At 38.5% G+C, this 19,764-nt stretch overlaps 1 protein-coding gene across 2 annotated transcripts in view; it reads right to left on the bottom strand.

Moving 5' to 3' along the window:
- Positions 1-19,764, bottom strand: part of SGCD (sarcoglycan delta) — an 852,328-nt gene that overhangs the window by 200,266 nt on the left and 632,298 nt on the right. The gene's annotated exons all lie outside the window — the stretch shown is intronic.

Genomic DNA, 19,764 nt, shown 5'->3' with positions numbered 1-19,764 from the left:
AAATGACACAATAGACCTGATAGATTTAATTGATATTTATAGGACATTCCAACCAAAACCAGCAGATTACACTTTCTTCTCAAGTGCACACAGAACATTCTCCAGGATAGATCACATCTTGGGTCAGAAATCAAGCCTCAGTAAATTTAAGAAAATTGAAATCATATCAAGCATCTTTTCTGACCACAACGCCATGAGATCAGAAATGAATTACAGGGAAAAAACCGTAAAAAACACAAACACATGGAGGCTAAACAATATGCTACTAAATAACCAAGAGATCACTGAAGAAATCAAAGAGGACATCAAAAAATACCTAGAGACAAATGACAATGAAAATACGACGACCCAAAACCTATGGGATGCAGCAAAAGCAGTTCTAAGAGGTAAGTTTATGGCTATACAAGCCTACCTTAAGAAACAAAAAAATCTCAAGTAAACAATCTAACCTTACACCTAAAGGAACTAGAGAAAGAAGAACAAACAAAACCCAAAGTTAGAAGTAGGAAAGAAATCATAAAGATCAGAGCAGAAATAATGAAATAGAAACAAAGAAAACAATAGCAAAGATGAATAAAACTAAAAGCTGGTTCTTTGAGAAGATAAAACAAATTGATAAACCATTAGCCAGACTCATCAAGAAAAAGAGGGAGAGGACTCAGATCAATAAAATTAGAAATGAGAATGGAGAAGTTACAACAGACACCACAGAAATACAAAGCATCCTAAGAGACTACTACAAGCAACACTATGCCAATAAAATGGACAATGTGGAAGAAATGGACAAATTCTTAGAAAGGTATAACCTTCCAAGACTGAACCAGGAAGAAAGAGAAAATATGAACAGACAAATCACAAGCAATGAAATTGAAACTGTGGTTAAAAATCTTCCAACAAACAAAAGTCCAGGACCAGATGGCTTCACAGGTGAATTCTATCAAACATTTCGAGAAGCGCTAACACCCATCCTTCTCAAAATCTTCCCAAAAATTGCGGAGGAAGGAACACTCCCAAACTCATTCTATGAGGCCACCATCACCCTGTTACCAAAACCAGACAAAGATACTACAAAAAAAGAAAATTACATACCAATATCACTCATGAATATAAATGCAAAAATCCTTAACAAAATACTAGCAAACAGAATCCAACAACACATTAAAAGGATCATACACCATGATCAAGTGGGATTTATTGCAGGGATGCAAGGATTCTTCAATATACGCAAATCAATCAATGTGATACACCATATTAACAAACAGAAGGATAAAAACCATATGATCATCTCAATAGATGCAGAAAAAGCTTTTGACAAAATTCAACACCCATTTATGATAAAAACTCTCCAGAAAGTGGGCATAGAGGGAATCTACCTCAACATAATAAAGGCCATATACGACAAACCCCCAGCAAACATCATTCTCAATGGTGAAAAAATGAAAGCATTTCCTCTAAGATCAGGAACGAGGCAAGGATATCCACTCTCACCAATATTATTCAACATAGTTTTGGAAGCCGTAGCCACGGGTATCAGAGAAGAAAAACAAATAAAAGGAATACAAATTGGAAAAGAAGAAGTAAAACTGTCACTGTTTGTAGATGACATGATACTATACATAGAGAATCCTAAAAATGCCACCAGAAAACTACTAGAGCTAATCAATGAATTTGGTAAATTTCCAGGATACAAAATTAATGCACAGAAATCTCTTGCATTCCTATACACTAATGATGAAAAATCTGAAAGAGAAATTAAGGGAACACTCCCATTTACCACTGCAACAAAAAGAATAAAATACCTAGGAATAAACCTACCTAGGGATACAAAAGACTTGTATGCAGAAAACTATAAGACACTGATGAAAGAAATTGAAGATGATACCAACAGATGGAGAGATATACCATGTTCTTGGATTGGAAGAATCAACATTGTGAAAATGACTCTACTACCCAAAGCAATCTACAGATTTCATGCAATCCCTATCAAACTACCACTGGCATTTTTCACAGAAGTAGAACAAAAAATTTCACAATTTGTATGGAAACACAAAAGACCCCGATCGCCAAAGCAATCTTGAGAACGAAAAACAGAGCTGGAGGAATCAGGCTCCCTGACTTCAGACTACACTACAAAGCTACAGTAATCAAGACAATATGGTATTGGCACAAAAAGAGAAACATAGTTCAATGGAAGAAGATAGAAAGCACAGAGATAAACCCACACACCTATGGTCAACTAATTTATGACAGAGGAGGCAAGGATATACAATGGAGAAAAGACAGTCTCTTCAATAAGTGGTGCTGGGAAAACTGGACAGGTACATGTAAAAGAATGAAATTAGAACGCTCCCTAACACCATACACAAAAATAAACTCAAAATGGATTTGAGACCTAAATGTAAGACCGAACAGTATAAAACTCTTAGAGGAAAACATATGAAGAACACTCTTTGACAGAAATCACAGCAAGATCTTTTTTGATCCACCTCCTAGAGTAATGGAAATAAAAACAGAAATAAAAAAATGGAACCTTTTGAAACTTCAAAGCTTTTGCACAGCAAAGGAAACCATAAACAAGACAAAAAGAGAACGCTAAGAATGGGAGAAAATATTTGCAAATGAATCAACGGACAAAGACTAATCTCCAAAATATATAAACAGCTCATGCAGCTCAATATTAAAGAAACAAACAACTGAATCCAAAAATGGGCAGAAGACCTAAATAGACATTTCTCCAAAGAAGATATACAGATGGCCAAGAAGCACATTTAAAGCTGCTCAACATCACTAATTATTAGAGAAATGCCAATCAAAACTACAGTGAGGTACCACCTCACACTGGTTGGAATGGGCATCATCAGAAAACCTACAAACAACAAATGCTGGAGAGGGTGTGGAGAAAAGGGAAGCCTCTTGCACTGTTGGTGGGAATGTAAATTGATACAGCCACTATGGAGAAGAGTACGGAGATTCCTTAAAAAACTAAAAATAGAATTACCATATGGTCCAGCAATCCCACTACTGGGCATATACCCAGAGAAAACCATAATTCAAAAAGACACATGCACCCCAGTGTTCATTGCAGCACTATTTACAGTAGCCAGGACATGGAAGCAACCTAAATGCCCATCAACAGACGAATGGATAAAGAAGCTGTGGTACATATATACAATGGAATATTACTCAGCCATAAAAAGGAACGAAACTGAGTCATTTGTTGAGACGTGGATGGACCTAGAGACTGTCATACAGAGTGAAGTAAGTCAGAAAGAGGAAAACAAATATCGTATATTTACACATGTATGTGGAACCTAGAAAACTGGTACAGATGAACCGGTTTGCAGGGCATAAGTTGAGACACAGATGTAGAGAACAAACGTATGGACACCAAGGGGGGAAACGGCGGTGGGGTGGGGATGGTGGTGTGCTGAATTGGGCGATTGGGATTGACATGTATACACTGATGTGTATAAAACTGATGACTAATAAGAACCTGCAGTATAAAAAAACAACCAGCAAAAAAAAAAACCCAAAAAACTAATACTAAACTTTCTTTGGGTTATTTGTGTGGAAATATGTTAACATAAATGTTTCAGATATTACATGAAATTTCTAAAAAAAAAAAGAATGGAACAGAGAAATGTGCAAAGATGAAGGGATAGTGAAAACCTTGCAAAATTGGGCCAGGTCAAGACATCCCAGGAAATAACACACCTCTCTCCCAAACTCCTTCCTTCGCTCCCCATCCTCCATTCCTTCTCTCTCTCTCTCCTTACCTACTTCCATCCATTCAATAATAATTTATTGAGCACCTGCTCCATGCCATACAATGTAGCCAAATGTTTAATACAACGCTCTACAAACAGAATAGCTCAGAGGCTTCTTTTTTAAGTGTTACCTAACAAGCAGTACAGGGCAAGAAGAAAGGAAGGTGGCTTATTTCACATTAATGCCACAAACACTAAGTGTCTGCTTTGTATAAGATACTGGGAGCAGAGAACCCACAGAGAACAGAGATGAGCAACTGAAATGGCAATGAACTCACAGGAGTATCTCCAATCGATCACGAGAGGGAAGTCTCTAGGTATAGGACATAAAAGTCATTCTGGGCCCTCTTCCTCAAATACTCCAAAATAACAGAGTCAGGAAAGTAAGGCATCAAAAGAAAAAAAACAAACGCAAAAGCAGAACATATTCAATTCGAAATTCTGACCAGTTTCATTGGAAGCAACATCTTTTCATTGCAGCTTTTCTCATCTTCTCTTCAAATACTTGCCTTCTTCCTTTAAAAAAATAAAGTGAATTGTTCCAAATGACATCACCATAGTATCCAATGGAAGCGCCTTCAGCCAAACACTTAGCTTACCTCACTCAATGTTTGTTTTTGCTAATGTATTATTCTAAAGACCCTGGGGCTCTGAGAAATTCGAGAAAGATTTATTAGCCAAGACATCTTCTGAAAGAAGCTCAGTAGCAAGGAAAAATATATCATCTCTCCTTTAGTTAACTCTTGCTGTAAGGAAAGTCAGTGTGTTTCTCCAGGCCCAGAGCAGTGAGATGGCAAGGAAAGTCATAAAAGCAGAATCTCTCTTCCAGCCAAGCGGTGTCCTTTTTTTCCTTTCTACTCACTTGAGTAGCCTGAGAGGGTATAAACATTTTCTTGCTTCCATCATGGAGTTAAGAACTTTATAGACAAGATAGGGTAGGACTGGTTAAGGCAGCACTCCTAACCATTTTACCCTGAATGTCAGCCAATCACAGAAGTGTTCAGGAGGACAGTAAAAACAAGGTTTCCATCAGGCACTGAGATGTGATTGATGAAAAATTCCAAAGTAAGATATCACATCAAAATATGCAGAATTGACAGGGGAAATAACCAAGAACATCCTTACCGGTTTCAAGGAGATGTAATAAGGATCAAGCATGGGGAGGTGAGGGGATGTGTGAGTATATATTTTTAGTAGGGGGGAGGGGTCTGCTACTTTCTAATCTCAAGCCCAGTGAGAAGAGGCATCAATGAATCCACTCTGAGATCCTGACATGTGTTTCCTGTCTCCGAAGCCATCACAGATTTCCCAGCAGGGAATCTAGAGGGTACTGCAGGCAGGAGAGGGCTACTAATTCAGAAATACCATGTGTGCTCTCAGAGTTTGCCTAGGAAGGGATGGATGACTGTTTTTCACAAAACAGAGGTGTGCCAAGTGGGAAAGAGAGCTGTCCTGGAGACATCAGAAGTCCTGCTGAAGGGGGCTTCATGGGAGGCAAGACGTTTTCATGTGGAATGGAAGGAGGGATGAAGCATCCTGTCCAGGAATGGAATGCTTTGCCTCCCTTTTCTATAGGATTTGTAGGAGATATATCACACCTCCAGGGTCAGGAATCTCCAAAGACTCAAGAAAATACTTCATGAGGGAAGAAGTCAGTTTAACTATTTACCAGTCCCAGAGGGCACAAAGGCACCCAGCCGAGTAACAAATATTCCAACCTCTACCATAACCCCTACCCTGGTAGGGTCTTAAACTCTAGCCAGCAGCTAGCACCTCATGAGATGAGAGCAGAGACAGCTGAAATAAATCCAACCCCTACTCCCAAAGGTATGGAGTCACCAACTAAATGCTGTATATAGGGAAAACAAATAATTAACTTTGAATGAGGTTTGAAGTGATAAATATCTCACATGAGACATCTAAAATTTCTGAAGTGACCTGTACTTTGTCCCTTAAATACCATCACACTGTTAACTTTTAAGTGGGCCAAAAAATCCACTAGGAATTGCCCAAGTTTTTATGGGGGAGAGATAGGGGAAGACCATTCCCAACTCAAATTTCAAAGGAATAGTGAAGACAAAAATAAAGATGCATTTGATCATGAGTTGTGCTTACTGAACATACAAGTTACATATTTATTCAACACGTATTTGTTGAATGCCAATCACCGTGATAGACAATGAATACAAATAAGTCTTACAATAGGACTCCTGCAACAGAACTACAACAGAACTCTGTACTCCTGTACAGAGTTTGCAAAGCAATGGGATAGAATGGGGGCTTCCTTGACATAATCTGTTCTCAAGACAGATTGATACAGAGATAGAAAGCACATGCTTTGGGGTAGTTCATACCTGGATTTGAATTCCTATTGCTCCTTAGATGAGCTGGAGAAAATTACCTAACTATTTTACACTTCAGTTCTCCTCGCCTACAAAATGGAGATAATGTAATCTACCTTTTAAGATTGCCAAGAGGATTTAAGGAAAATGTACAGAAAGCACACAGTATACTTGACCTGTAAGATCTCAAAAACTAGTAGGGGACATTACCAACAAGATAGCGATATGAGTAGTAAGCCTTTAGAATCAAACAGATAAAATAAACGGATATTGCCATTAAACATCTCCATCATAAAAGTTAAAATGAAAGATTCAACAGAAAGTATTAATTCTTCTTAAATAATTTACGTCTCCCTACTCATCTTTCTAATACTTGATAAAAATCCCCACTCGGTTGTCTGTAATATTTTTATTTCCTGGGCTTTTATTATATAATAAATAATATATTATACAATCAGTGCCATATAATCTAGGATTCACTCATCTCATTTCCTATGCTTTAATTGTCTGTTTTGTACAAAGTTTCATCTCCCAAATTATATTGTAAGAGCTCACTGAAGATAGGGCAGGCAATAATACGCTGCTTATTTGCTAGAATGTTTTAGATCTTCAACAGATATATGACAGAACTGAATAGAAAAGACGTAAGTTTTAAGATGTGTCAATGTGTAAAAATGCAGGCTATTCCAAGCTGCCACTGTAAGCCCAAACACAAACAGGGCGGTCTTTGTCATTGCTTTGTAAACTGGGAAACACTCTCAGGGTCAAAGCAGGAATCCTTCTTGATGCCTGCAAATCGCCTCCGATGAGAAACTTCTGGCCTTGAGGTTCCACACACTATGACAAAGACAGGCAGGTACAGAACAAACTTTCTCCAACAATGCTTCAAGTTGAATTTCAACATGGAATCTCATTGAGTCTGCCGACGGCATTTTGAAAAGAATTTCATTAAATGTTGCTAACATATCATAAGCTCCCTTAAATGGAAGGGTAATGGCTCATAACATTTGTAAGCTTTTTAATTTCATGGAATTTGAGCAGCATAATCAGGACCTATTAAAGTCAATCAACTGTGCCAAGTGGGGCTACCTACCTTTGCTTTTGTTTGTATTTTCCTTGTGGGTACACCCTGTGGACCAAGAGGCAGCAGTCCCAGTATCATTCTTTACGGCTAATGCTGGTGTGTGATGTCCTGAACCTCCTCTGATGAAACCATCACAGCAGCATTTGCATGCCTGGGATGAATAGACACCTCTTGGGAAATGGCTTTTGGCTTCTGGGAAAGAGAGATTTCCCTTTCTATTTGCTTCGGCTCAGAAGGTGCAATTTTGGTAGGATTCAAAATCAGTCATCTGACAAATGTAACTGGAATTAATAAATAGAGATGACTATAAGAAACTTTATTTATATTTTCAGTGACACAGTGGTGCCCAAACTATTAATCCTTCAAGACCAGTCTCCAGGTTTCTTCTACCATGAAACCTTTAATTACAGTAGTGGCCACTTATAAGGGCTAAATTCCAGGCACTGTTCTAGGCACAATGTATACGTTTTCTCATTTAATTTTTCAAAACAATTCTATGATGCTTTCAGCTATCCCAGATTATGTATAAAGAAACTAAAGTTTGAGACATAAAGTAATATGGCCCAAGTCACAAATCTAGTCAGTAGCAGAGCCAAGCTTTAAACCCAGTTTTAGTCTGACTCTAAATCATGGGTACTTTTCTTTCTTTCTTTTTTTTTGGCCACACCATGCGGGATGTGGGATCTTAGTTCTCCAACCAGAGATCAAACTCATGCCCCCTGCATTGGGAGCACAGAGTCTTAACCACTGGACCACCAGGGAAGTCCCTGGATACTTTTCTACTATGCTATGTTGCCTTCACAATCACGCTGATGCAAGTCTTTCCGTGGGAATGCAGATATCTAGAGAGAGCTTTTTCATATGGGGACAAGAGGGTACCACGCAGGGTGATGATCCAGGATAGCTGAAGCCTAGAGAGTCAAACAGGGAGAACTCACCCCACAGTCAAGGGAGAGAGCGCACATCAAAGTTGGAAAAGCAGAGCTGAGGGTAACAAACCACCTTAGGAGAAGGCCACACACAGAAGGCTGATTTAGAGTGAGGGCAACTGGGAACAGAATGGAGTAGGGGATGGGCTAGGGCAAGCAGCGTTACACTAAGACTGAGGACACATGGAAAAGTTAGGGTTCTACTTTGGAGCCCTGCTGGCTGAACAGGCAGGGCACATCTGATGGCTTGATGGAGTTGGGTAGGACCAGATAAGCTCATCATATAAATCTTTACTGTAAAAAACCCAGAACGATGGGCATATAGATGGTGTCCAAATATAGTGTCTGCATTTAATTATAACTTATACAAATGATCAGGAAAACATTCAGCTATTCCCTAGGCTGCCATTAATGACTACTGGACCAAGAAAATACACTAATTAATAGTGTATGACATGCACATACATGCACACACTCTGAATGACATGCACATCTACCATGATACCTGAAGGAGATGAAAGAAAAGTGTTCATCTTAAAAGAGGAAGAAAATTTTATCCAGGACGACTTGCTGCATTATGGGTATTACTGTATTTTTAACAATATTGCTAAGAAATGAAAAAAACAGTTCAAGAGATAAGAATGGTAGTGGGATCTTGTACATAACATATTTAAAGAACTTGTAAAAGAAGCTGAATTTAGAATGAAGAAGACAGAATCCTTTCTTCAAAGGGGTTCCCAGAGGTAAATAAGCCCCGATGTCCTAAGGCATACATTATACATAATGAGTTAACTTCTCTTTTATGAATCTACAATGGTACTGGATATTTGGAGAACTGGAAGAATTAAGAAAATGGTCACTCATATTTTCCATGTTCTGTAGTTTCAGATAAGGAACCAGAGTTAACAAAGGCCAGGTCTTTGGAAATTCGGTATTTCTATAGGTTTTTATTACTTCACATTAGCTCCACTTTGGTGGGCTTAGAATGAGAAACCAGTAACTTGTAGTCTGAGGTTCTGGACAAAATCATATCTGCAGAGCCTAAGGTCTCTGGAATATCATGATATTTTTCTGGAGTCAGACTTCATTAGCACATGGATCTTTGATTATTTCCAGATAGATACTGTAATACAATTCTAACAGAAAGCATGACCAGAGAAAAGTAATGGTGTAGTGGGAGATGGTACAGTTTAGGGGATCTGTGGTTGGAATGGGGAAAAATTGGCCTCTACAGGAAGCTGTGATTGTGTGAGGCCTATGCAACTATAGAACAGAGCGGGGTGGGGAATGGCCAGAGAAGTAGCAATTGGCAAAAAAAAAAGAAAGGAAGTAAGATGCTCTCTTCATGAAACTAGTAAGGGTCTTACATGTTTCTTTGGGTTGAAGGGAAAGCAAGTTAGACAAACAGCACAAACCAACACATAAATACTGTCTACTGTCCTGAGATAATACAGCATTCCAGTTAAGAATGTGTGTCAACATGAGTTGGAATATTAGATGCATGTTTTTCCTTAACCCTTCTACTTCACTGCTTCTCTCTAAATGGAAGATCAAAATGATAGGTCCTTTCTAGTGATACTCTAAGGAATGAATGAAATAACTTTACATGAGAACCGTGGCTATTAGCTATTACAACATGAGGGTTTAATTTCATATTATTTTGATTCAAATTCAGCAAATATTTCTGAGCAATTACTATGAGCAAGGCCCTCTGTTAGGTGATTTAGAACCTATTAGTTCACTTGATCTCCATAACGACAAACCCTTTAAGATGATTTAAAGATATTCCATATTAGAACAGCCAAACCCTCAGGCACTTAGCAACACTTTAACATTTTCTAACCATTCCCCATTTCCTGGTTGCCATTTGCTAGTTATCTCAGGAAAAGAATGGTCCAGCCATCTTCAGAGCATCTTTTCTTCCTCTCCTTGGCTTAGCCTCACTGGTTCTCCTGACCATTACATTTACTCTACCAGGTTGTGCACATAAAGCCAGGGATACTATACTTTGTGGTGACGTAAGGACTTTACAAGGGTAATTTTAAAGACACGTGCGCTTTTGGCCATAAGGGCCAAATTTAAAAATCAAAACCATGTAACATTACCATAAGTCAACATTGCTGGATCCCGCAGGATCATGAGCCCTGTGCTGAGCTGTGGTGGAAGGAACCCTAATAGAAACAGTCCCCGTTTCCTTCACCCACTAAGAGCGAGCAACTGACCTGCACGATCCAAGACATGTTGGCATCGGGCACCTTTTTATACTAACTCGGTTGTAATGTAGTCTCATTGTGTTTTCTTTTCATTAAACTTCTTCCTGTACCTCCCTAACCAGAGTGCTGCTAAGACACGGTCAAAGAAACACTTTGTGATTTAGCAAACTCTCTGTGGCAGCCACGGAAAGCATGGGGGTACATTCCACATCTCAGAAAACTCAGACGGTAAGACCAGTCCAAAAAATTCAAGACTGCTATAAAATAAATGAAAAACCTTGGTTTGTTAACAACTATAGTCAGAAACAAACATGGGGACTATATATCCATCCAGTGATATGACTACTTATGCATTAACAGCTTAAAAATAAAGCCAGCGCCATTTCTCATCTATTAATGAGCTACGACCTAAGGAAAGTTCATCTTCCCATGAAATTCCTCTCATATTTTTTAGCGTAACTGCCTGAGCCTTAACTGAGGCCTAAAAGCAATCTACACAGCTTGTTAGTAGAAAACTGCAATTACCGTACCATCTGTACTTGTCTGTTACTGTAGAGAGATGCTACTTTTTATTTCCATGATTCTGATGTTACAAAATGGAAGCTGTGGCTTACTAGGTGGAGAAATCTACCATACTGCACCAAACAAGGAAAGAAACTGGGTAATGTGCTTGTCTTATTCTTTCCACATGGCGATTTTCATCACCATCTACCTGTCCCTCTTCAACTCCCTCCAAAATGCAAAAAGTACAAAATGCAAAATATTTATCGGTCTTAAAAGTCTCATTTACTTTGTGGACCATGTGATATTTGCCTGGAGGCAGAATCATTGCCGATAAAAACAGAATCATTCATGGAGATGGAAAGTCCCACACTCATAATTTAGGCAACTGCCATTTAAAACATCACTGGTAATAAATTACAGAGCAATGCGTCAAAAGGCTATGCTCAGCTGTTGGTGGACATCACAAAACTAAAGAGTAAGTATTTGCTTATAATTTCACATGTCAAGGAAGTTTTTTTTTTCAGCCTCTGAAATAACATCTCCTGAGAAATCATCAGTGTTTTTTGACAATGAGCAAGTTTTTTGTTTTTAAATTAAGACTAACTACAACACACCCACAGCAATTACAAAGTGCTGGGTGCAGCAAGAGTTTCCAGGAGATGAGTATTTTTTGACTGAAGCATTAAGAAAATCTTTTTTTTTTTTTTTTTGCCAAGGCTTTAGGAGTGAAGAACAACAAAATATTTAAGAATGTATTAAAATGTCCTTCTTCCTTAAAGCTATAGATTCTCTTTCCATTACTCTCCCCCAATACTCAACAAGTATTATTGGCTGTGAGGTGCCACCTAACCAAAGTATTCCTACTTACTCTTACCATTTAAGGAACATAAACCAAATGACAATAGACTCTGGTATGTACTTTTGCTTCTTCAATGTTATTTATGAAATAAGCGAGAAGCAGTCTCACATCACATAGTGGATGTTCCATAAACCAAAAGAGTGAGAGGATGCTGACATGCCATAGTGATGATGAAGAGAATCTCAAAGATGTGAAGGGGTGGAAAGTGCTAATTTTGTTATCTTCACCTTTCCTGTCTGTAACACACAGCTCCATATTCTGTAGTTTCCATTAGCCTGTGGATGGCACAAATAAAGTCTTAGAGCAGCACAAAAGAGCAAGGTAGGGAAAGATGGGCTTTCAGTACCTTTAGTACCACTTTTATCTCTTCCACCTTTTCTGTCCTGTTCCCCCATGGTCTCCCACCACATAGGTACTCACGCCATCCTCTACATAACACAATACTTAGTATGAGGCTGATAAAGAAACTTATTCAATCTAAAGCTCCTATAAAAGAGAAATTTGTCTTTATCTCCCCACCTGAGAGGCTCTTAGAGAATCTTTGAGTTAGAAGGATCCTAAGAGAACAGTCATTTTTATTCAAAGAGCCAAGCAATCAACGACGACAACAACAATTTGCTTTCCTTCCATACCCAGGGCCTGGGCATCCTGTGGCTGATGACAGGGAGACTCTGGGTGGGCAGGGCAATGGGCTGCAGCACCCCAGCCCCTGCCCAACCACAGGAGCTCAGCTTCCATCTGGTCCAGATTTAGGGTTCCAAGTAAAATCTGACTCCAAAAAGATTCCATGGCTTTAAAAACAATGTTGTAGAAAACCACTAAGCATGCCCAACCTCTTTACGTCAGACACACTGAGAGCCAAGAGGAACGACTTGCTCCAGAGCTGGTGCTGATCCCAGCAGGACAAGAAGAGCATCCAGATTCCCCAACTTGGAATCTAGTGTACTTTCTGGAATACTGAACTGTCAGCTGTAACTCTCCTCCCATTCAGTACATTGTGTTAATCTCTAGAAGGTATAGACAAAAGGTTTTATCCAAGTGACTGTGCCTCTCTATCTGGAAACTTCATAACCAAACTCCAGGCTTATCAAAAATTGCACGCATGCTCTTGCCTGTCTCCTGTATTTATTAAAGTGCCCCTACCTCTGCCTCTTATTCTACTTTATATTTTTCTTGATCTTAACCTATTATATCTTTTCTTACTCTTGACCTATTATATCTTTTCTTACTCTGTCCCTGTACATATTTCTTACAAGCTATTGTACTTCAAGTCCTTTGTGGAAATGTCTATGTGCATAAGGGGAAGGAGTACTTGCAGTAGGGGTCTGGCATGAATACAAATTTCTGAATCTTCAAATAACTGAGATTCTAATGGTGGAACTTTGGTCACCACAGCAGACAAGAAAATGTGGGGTGCAGTCGACTTGCCCAATGGCCCTCAAACAATATAATTAGACATTCTCAACCTCATTTGAAGTTCAGACCTACCTCTTCTATGAAAACTCCAGCTGATAGAGTTACAACTGAGATTTAACCGAAGTCCTCAGTAACTCGTCTATTTCCAGCATGATATTCATTCAGGAAAAGCACACACAGTCAATTTTTCCAAAATTAAAGAAAGAACAAAATCCCACCAGCCCATTTTAATTCTAAGGCAACCAAAAACCTCTGAATCACTATCTCTGTTTCCCAGGATAAACAAACAAAAGGACCAAAGGATTAAACACTGGCCTATTCAAAGTTTGTGTGTCTGGTTTTTTCTTTTTAACAAAAAAAACAAGAAAAAGGCAAGCAGCTGCTTCACCCTGTTGTCCATGATAAATGATGACACGTAAAAAGACAAATACATTTCAGCAATGGCAATCTGCTTCACAGCACAGATGGGCTTATAGATGACCCTTCCAATTTTTAATAAGCTCCATAATTTATGTGTGAGCTAAGAAATGCAAAGATGCCTAGTGCGCCCCTTTGACTCAGTACAAATCACTTTTATTTACTTGGGCAATACTTCATGGTCCAGTTAACTTCTTAATTAAAGACAGCAGGATGCTCATGTTCCATGCAAGTGGCATGGGAAACACTGTTTTGTGTGCAGTGGGTTCAGCTGGGAGTTGAAGCTGAGGAGAAGACACCACGGCTTTCGGTTGGTTTCTAAACCAACCAGAGACACGGCTCCTCTCGTTGTAACTAAATTGTCAATGGAGCCTCTTCAGACAAAACTTCTGCTTGTCTGCTATCCTACATTACTTTAATTTGCCTCATGCCCAATCCAAAACTTCAACTTTCTTCCCCTTGTCTGCTTCTTCCCCAGTCATGCTCTGTTATGGTTAAAGGAAGAAAGACAAAAAAGAGGCGTGTTCTAGGAGACTCAGGCCCACCCTGGTGGGCCAGAAACTCAGCCTCCAGAAGCTCTGAGACTGCTATCTCTTGCCATTGAGCTTGTACACTGTGTCAAAACCCACAGGAGCCAGACGACTAGGAGAAATTGGTGTAAAAGAGAGAGACACAGGAAGTGAGGAGAAGTGAGTCATGAGTGACTACAAATCCTAAGAAGTCAACCTAATTTCTGGACTCCTGCATGATGAGATAGATACATTCTCAATACCATAAGCCAGGGGCTGTGCACCCCCAAGGGATTTCAGGGGCCCGTTATATAAACAAGCTACACAGGTGGGGTATGAGACAGTGGTGACTGATGGATGCTGTGGCACAGTGAAGAACAAATATGCATCTAAAGGAGGCACTGTCTACTTAGCTCCAGTCCTTATGAATATCAAACCACTCTGCCAGATTTTCTGGAGGTTTTTTGGTGAGAATCAAAAAATATAGATTTTTTTAAAATGTCAAATCTTCAGATATTTAATTATTAGAAACAAATTCACATTCAAAGGAAAACAATGTGTGAGGCACATAAACTGTATCTTTAGGCCGGATTCAGTTTGCAACTTCTGTCGTAAGCCTTCACATCAATAGTTAACCTCATAGTGCATAAGGTGGGTCATTTAAATTACGTCGTTTAACCCTCACAGTAACTTGATAAAGTAGAGAATATCATCTCAGTGATTAGGTCAGCCATCATTAAGCTTGGTCCTCCTGCATTATCCACTGTTGTTTCCAGTTTCCTTTTTTTAATGCTTGTGAACTCTCTCAGGAACTTAATATGCTTTGCAGTAAGTTATTCCCCATGAGGGGGAAATGGCCATGTATAACTCAACCTATCGTACTAAAGACAGCGTCATGAGAAAATTAATTACCACATACACTGTGTGTTGATGTGGAAGAAAATACTGCAATCCTGGATTTCAGTTCTGACTTTGCTGGGCATAACTTGGGTAAGTTCAACGTCCTTTCCGGGCCTGAGGGCCCCATACATTAAATGAAGTCACTGGTCTAACTGAATTCTTAGGGACTTTCAACTTCCAGCATAGATATGGCTTGTTAATTCAGGCTGATAGAATAAGTCTCAATTCACATCATACTAAAATCAAAATGGAATTTTAAAACTCAGCTTTCCATAAAACAAAGAGATGATAGACAGAAACGTGAAAATCCATGGTGAGAATGACCAGCTCAGAGTTTCAACAAGCATATAGCAGTTTCTCAACTTTCATAAACATTGACAAAATGGGATACCCTCAAAATCCATTTTATAGGTGGAATTCAGGCTTTTCTAGGAACCAACACTCAGACTAGCATTTATAAAGCACTGGCATACGTGTGTATTAATCTTTAAATATTTTATTATAGTTTGCTTCTTTTTTTGGTATCATAAAATGAGTGAAAACGTCACTCCTGGATCAAAGGGTATAAACCTTTTAAGGTACTTAAGATATATCGAAAACTATTTTTTTCAGAAAGACTACCAGCAATCTATGAGTGCCAGAGCCAGGAAAATTTTTAAGCAGAAGAATGAGAAAAAAAGGTTGAACATTAGAAGAGTGTAACTCAGTGAAAGAAAAACTGAAAACCAAAAGCTATTGAATATGAAATGGGTTTCCTAAGAGATTTTCACTGAGTTTATGATTAAGTTTGTGAGTTTATTATTAAGAAGGCATGCAAGAAGAGGATGCAAGGCCATTTGGTTCAAAGGACGTTCAAACATCAGATGAGACGTGCACTACGCGATGATGATGTAGACAGTGAAAAGTATTGTCCTTGAAATCAAATCTTCATCTGCCATCATCAACATCATCGTCATCAAGACATGGGGGTGAGAGTGGGAATATGGCCATTTCTGGAACACTCATTTCATGTCAAGTTCTGTATTAAGCACTTAAACACTATCTTACTTATTTACAACCACCTGTGGTATAGATATTACTATCATCTCAGTTGCATAGGTAAGAAAACAAGAGTTACCAAGTTGAGAAATTGTTCAAAGATCACTCATCGGTCAAACAGTAGCACTGGTTGTGATACAGGGATACAGCACATGAGCTTGACCATGGTATTATACTGTCTCTTGGTATAGACAACTTCTAAGAACCCCGTTTACATATGACTTCATTATTCTATACACAGCTTTTTGGTAGGTAGAACATCTTAAAATATGTGAGTTTTTATAGACTAAAAAGTTTGAAAGACATAACCTTAAATTTTATATAATAATTTTCTGTTTTATTCTGTTAAAGTAAACTCATCTTTGTATCCCTCCTACAACTTTTCTTTCTACTCTCTTCTCTCCTAAACTTCTAAGTTCAATATAGCAATGGGCTAGAACCCCTATACCCACCCCATGTATAGCTTGAGGGGAGTGTGGAGATAAATGCACTGTGCAACTTCCCCATTTCTGTAGGCCTGGCACTAGTATGTGCTCAATAAATGCTGCCTTCCCTTCTCTTGTCACTTCACATTAAGTTATGCAAAAGCACCATCTAGTTCCAGCATCATGCGAAGCAAGGGAAGATGCCTCTCCGAAGAAGCAGGGATCTGCCACTTTTGTCCAAAATGATATTTTGGGATGAAAGGTCTCCTAGCACTCATGCATTCAATCTATCTACTAGTAGCTTCTGTCAGAAATCTGTAGTTGTATTTTGCAAGTATAAAGATGCCTGCCACACTGAAATGGGATTTAAATATAGAGTTTTATGGCATTAAATCCCTTAACTTTACAAATTTCTGTGCTAACGCATTCAAGTAGAATTACTAGGGACAGGGTGGTCTTTGGATGTAATGGTAGAATATTTAATTTAGTGTGTCGTTTTCAATCTATTTCCTGAGTGGCATGATACTTTACCACTTAGAAGCTATGCATCCATGTAGTTAAAGCTAGAGAATCCCAGGGCTTTCATTCAATTCCCAGATGGGAGTTTTTATAGAGATGAACATTTTCTCATTAATTTATCTTCCTAAGAGATTGCTATCACACTAATCAATTTGTAGTGACTTTACCAAGTTTGCAACCTTCAATAATGAAATGGATACTGTATCGAACATGGTGTGGATTGCTTAAACAATCTCAGCTCCTCTCGGATCAATGAAACACAAAACCAAAATGAAGTCAAGTGTTGCTTCATTAGTTACCCTCACTTAGAAGAGCTGTGTAATCTTGTTCACTGGACGCTGATCTCTTTTCAATGGGAAAAAGAGAAGGAGACACCCCATGAAAGAGAAACAGCTGTGATCCATGGCGAAGTGATAGTGCAGATAATTCTACAGAGAAGAGTCTTCCAGAGGTGGCATGTAAGCAATGGTCAGGTAACGTCAGAAAACAACAACAAAACAGTAAGCTGAAGATGCCAGAGTAGCGAATAGAAAGCTACTACATGTGAGGTTCTCATAAGCATCATATGAGGCTATGATTCAAGAAGCATGGCAAATTCTACTGGTTACCTGCTCACCAATCATTCCCTCTACCGTCATTGCTCCCAGAACCCCAATTTTGTTCAGCAGACAATAATCCCTGTGTTTGAGGGAAGGAGAGCCCTACAGACTAAATCCCTAGCTTCTAATCTTGTTCTCTCGCCTTAGTGAGAAGTTTGGATTTTATTCTAGGTATAATGGGAAGTTAACAGAGAATCCTTTGCAAAGGGGTGGAGAGACTTCATATTTGAAAAGGCTACTTTGGCTACAATTTGGATGATGAGGCTAAGAGTGAGAGGCAGCAGAGACAGAAGAGGTTATAGCAATGGTGCAGGTGAAAGAGGATGGTGGCTTGAACTGGGGGGTGACGTGATGGAGAAGAGTGGATGGATATGGGCACATGTTTCAGGTAGAGGCCACAAGACTTTCTGGTGGATTTTAACATATATGCATATGCGCAAGTCTTCTTTTGTTCATTTAGAACACATTTATTTTGTTATCAGAAACATATAAGGCTAAAAGCTTTACGCATTTGCCATTTATTTTTTGAAAGGAAAAATACTTTCTGAAGAACGATGAAAAAATAGTGAATTTTAACCCTTGAATTTTCTTTAAACAAGGATTTGAAAGCCTTGGATTTAACTCACTGCTTTTTTGATATTAAAGTAAGTTTTTCATGATCATCATTACTTTTTAAGCTTCTAATCAAGTGTATCTTTGACTTGGGATCAGATGACTACTGATTTTCAGATAGGCTGGCTGACATATTTTCTAAGAGTCCAATTCCTGCATGTGGGCCTAAGAGATATACCAGGTACCCTTTTTCAAGTCTTCTAAGACACGTGTCTCAATTCCTTTATATGACTATGATTCTCCACCAAGGAAACGTATTTCGGGATATTTTACTTAACACATATCAACTATTCTACCCATGATCTTAAAATCTGCTCTCTTGTACCATATGAAATCTAGCCTGAGCATTTACACACTTATGGAAATATCGCTAATATAGGTTAGAGGGGTTGGCAAACTACAGCCTGCAGCCTGTTTTTCTGTGGCCCTTGAGATAAAAATGGGTTTTACATTTTTAAAGAATTATAAAAAAGAAGAAAAATAAAAGCTGAAAATATTTACGGAGAAAGATCCAACACCATAAGAAAGAAATGACCAGTCCAAATTAGTGAGATAAACTAGTTTAATACTAGTTTATAATAATACTCTTGGTACTTTAAGCCAGTATGCTATGGGTTCCCCATTAAATTTCATAATCACTGATTGGGTAGCTGAAATAATTTGCTCTTCTTGCTGATTTTAACATCATGTCTCCCTCCCTTTCACCAGGCACAGAAGAAAGTAAACTTATTGGCAATTCAGTAGTTGCACTCAGTTTCATGCAATTCAGTAGTTTAGATAGCACTCAGATAAAATTACCCACTGCATCAAGTTGCTGAATTTCATTAATGGCATTAATCGATGCATACAATAGAAATGATGCTTTGGGGAACTTCCATGTTATTCTTTGCTCACAGGTGGACGCGAACCAGTCCCAGGCAGAGCAAATACATTAATAATACTTTTCAACCAGCATACTTCACCACCCCACCAAAAAGCAAAATTGAAAGCCAAAGAACAACCAACCCAAAGATATATTCAAAAACAAAAATTAATTTTGATAATACTGGTTAATAAAATCAAGGTGTCTAGGAATCACTTCCATCATGACTTTAAAAAAAAAACAACAGAATGAGAGAAGGAGCTTTGGTAGGAGGCTGTGGGTTAACAGAGAAGCTTTAGAATTGGATTTCCTGAGTTGAAATCCTTGCTCTACTGATTCATAAGAATGTGGCTTTGGACAAACTACTTCTCTAAGCCTCAGTTCTTCAATGTGTAAAATGAAGGCAACAATACTCACCACCCCAGTAGACTAATCTATGAATTACATTAGATAATGATAATCCATCAAAGCAGCAAAGTGCATGGGGCAGAGCACACACTCTACTGTGATCATTTAGATACCATTCTGAGCATAGTTGTAATATATTAAATTGATTCTAATCAACCTTGGCTACATTGTCCAAATTCTTCATAAAAAATAAATTTCTAGCTCTTTAGGACTATTTCTAAAGATGCCTTTGAACTACTTGGCAATTAAAAGCAATAGCAAGACTTTCTTGGATTTGTATAGTACTGAAGGCATTTCCGCATTTATTTTCTTGTTTTCTTTGCAGCACAATCTAGAAAGTTTGTTAATAAAGGTTATCACC

The sequence above is a fragment of the Monodon monoceros genome, unplaced genomic scaffold (genome assembly GCF_005190385.1).
Source record: "Monodon monoceros isolate NGI ecotype Baffin Bay Population unplaced genomic scaffold, NGI_Narwhal_1 Super_Scaffold_12, whole genome shotgun sequence".
NCBI classification, from domain to species: domain Eukaryota; kingdom Metazoa; phylum Chordata; class Mammalia; order Artiodactyla; family Monodontidae; genus Monodon; species Monodon monoceros.
Note: the sequence above shows the minus strand (reverse complement) of the source record. Positions and strands in the feature narration are given on the sequence as shown.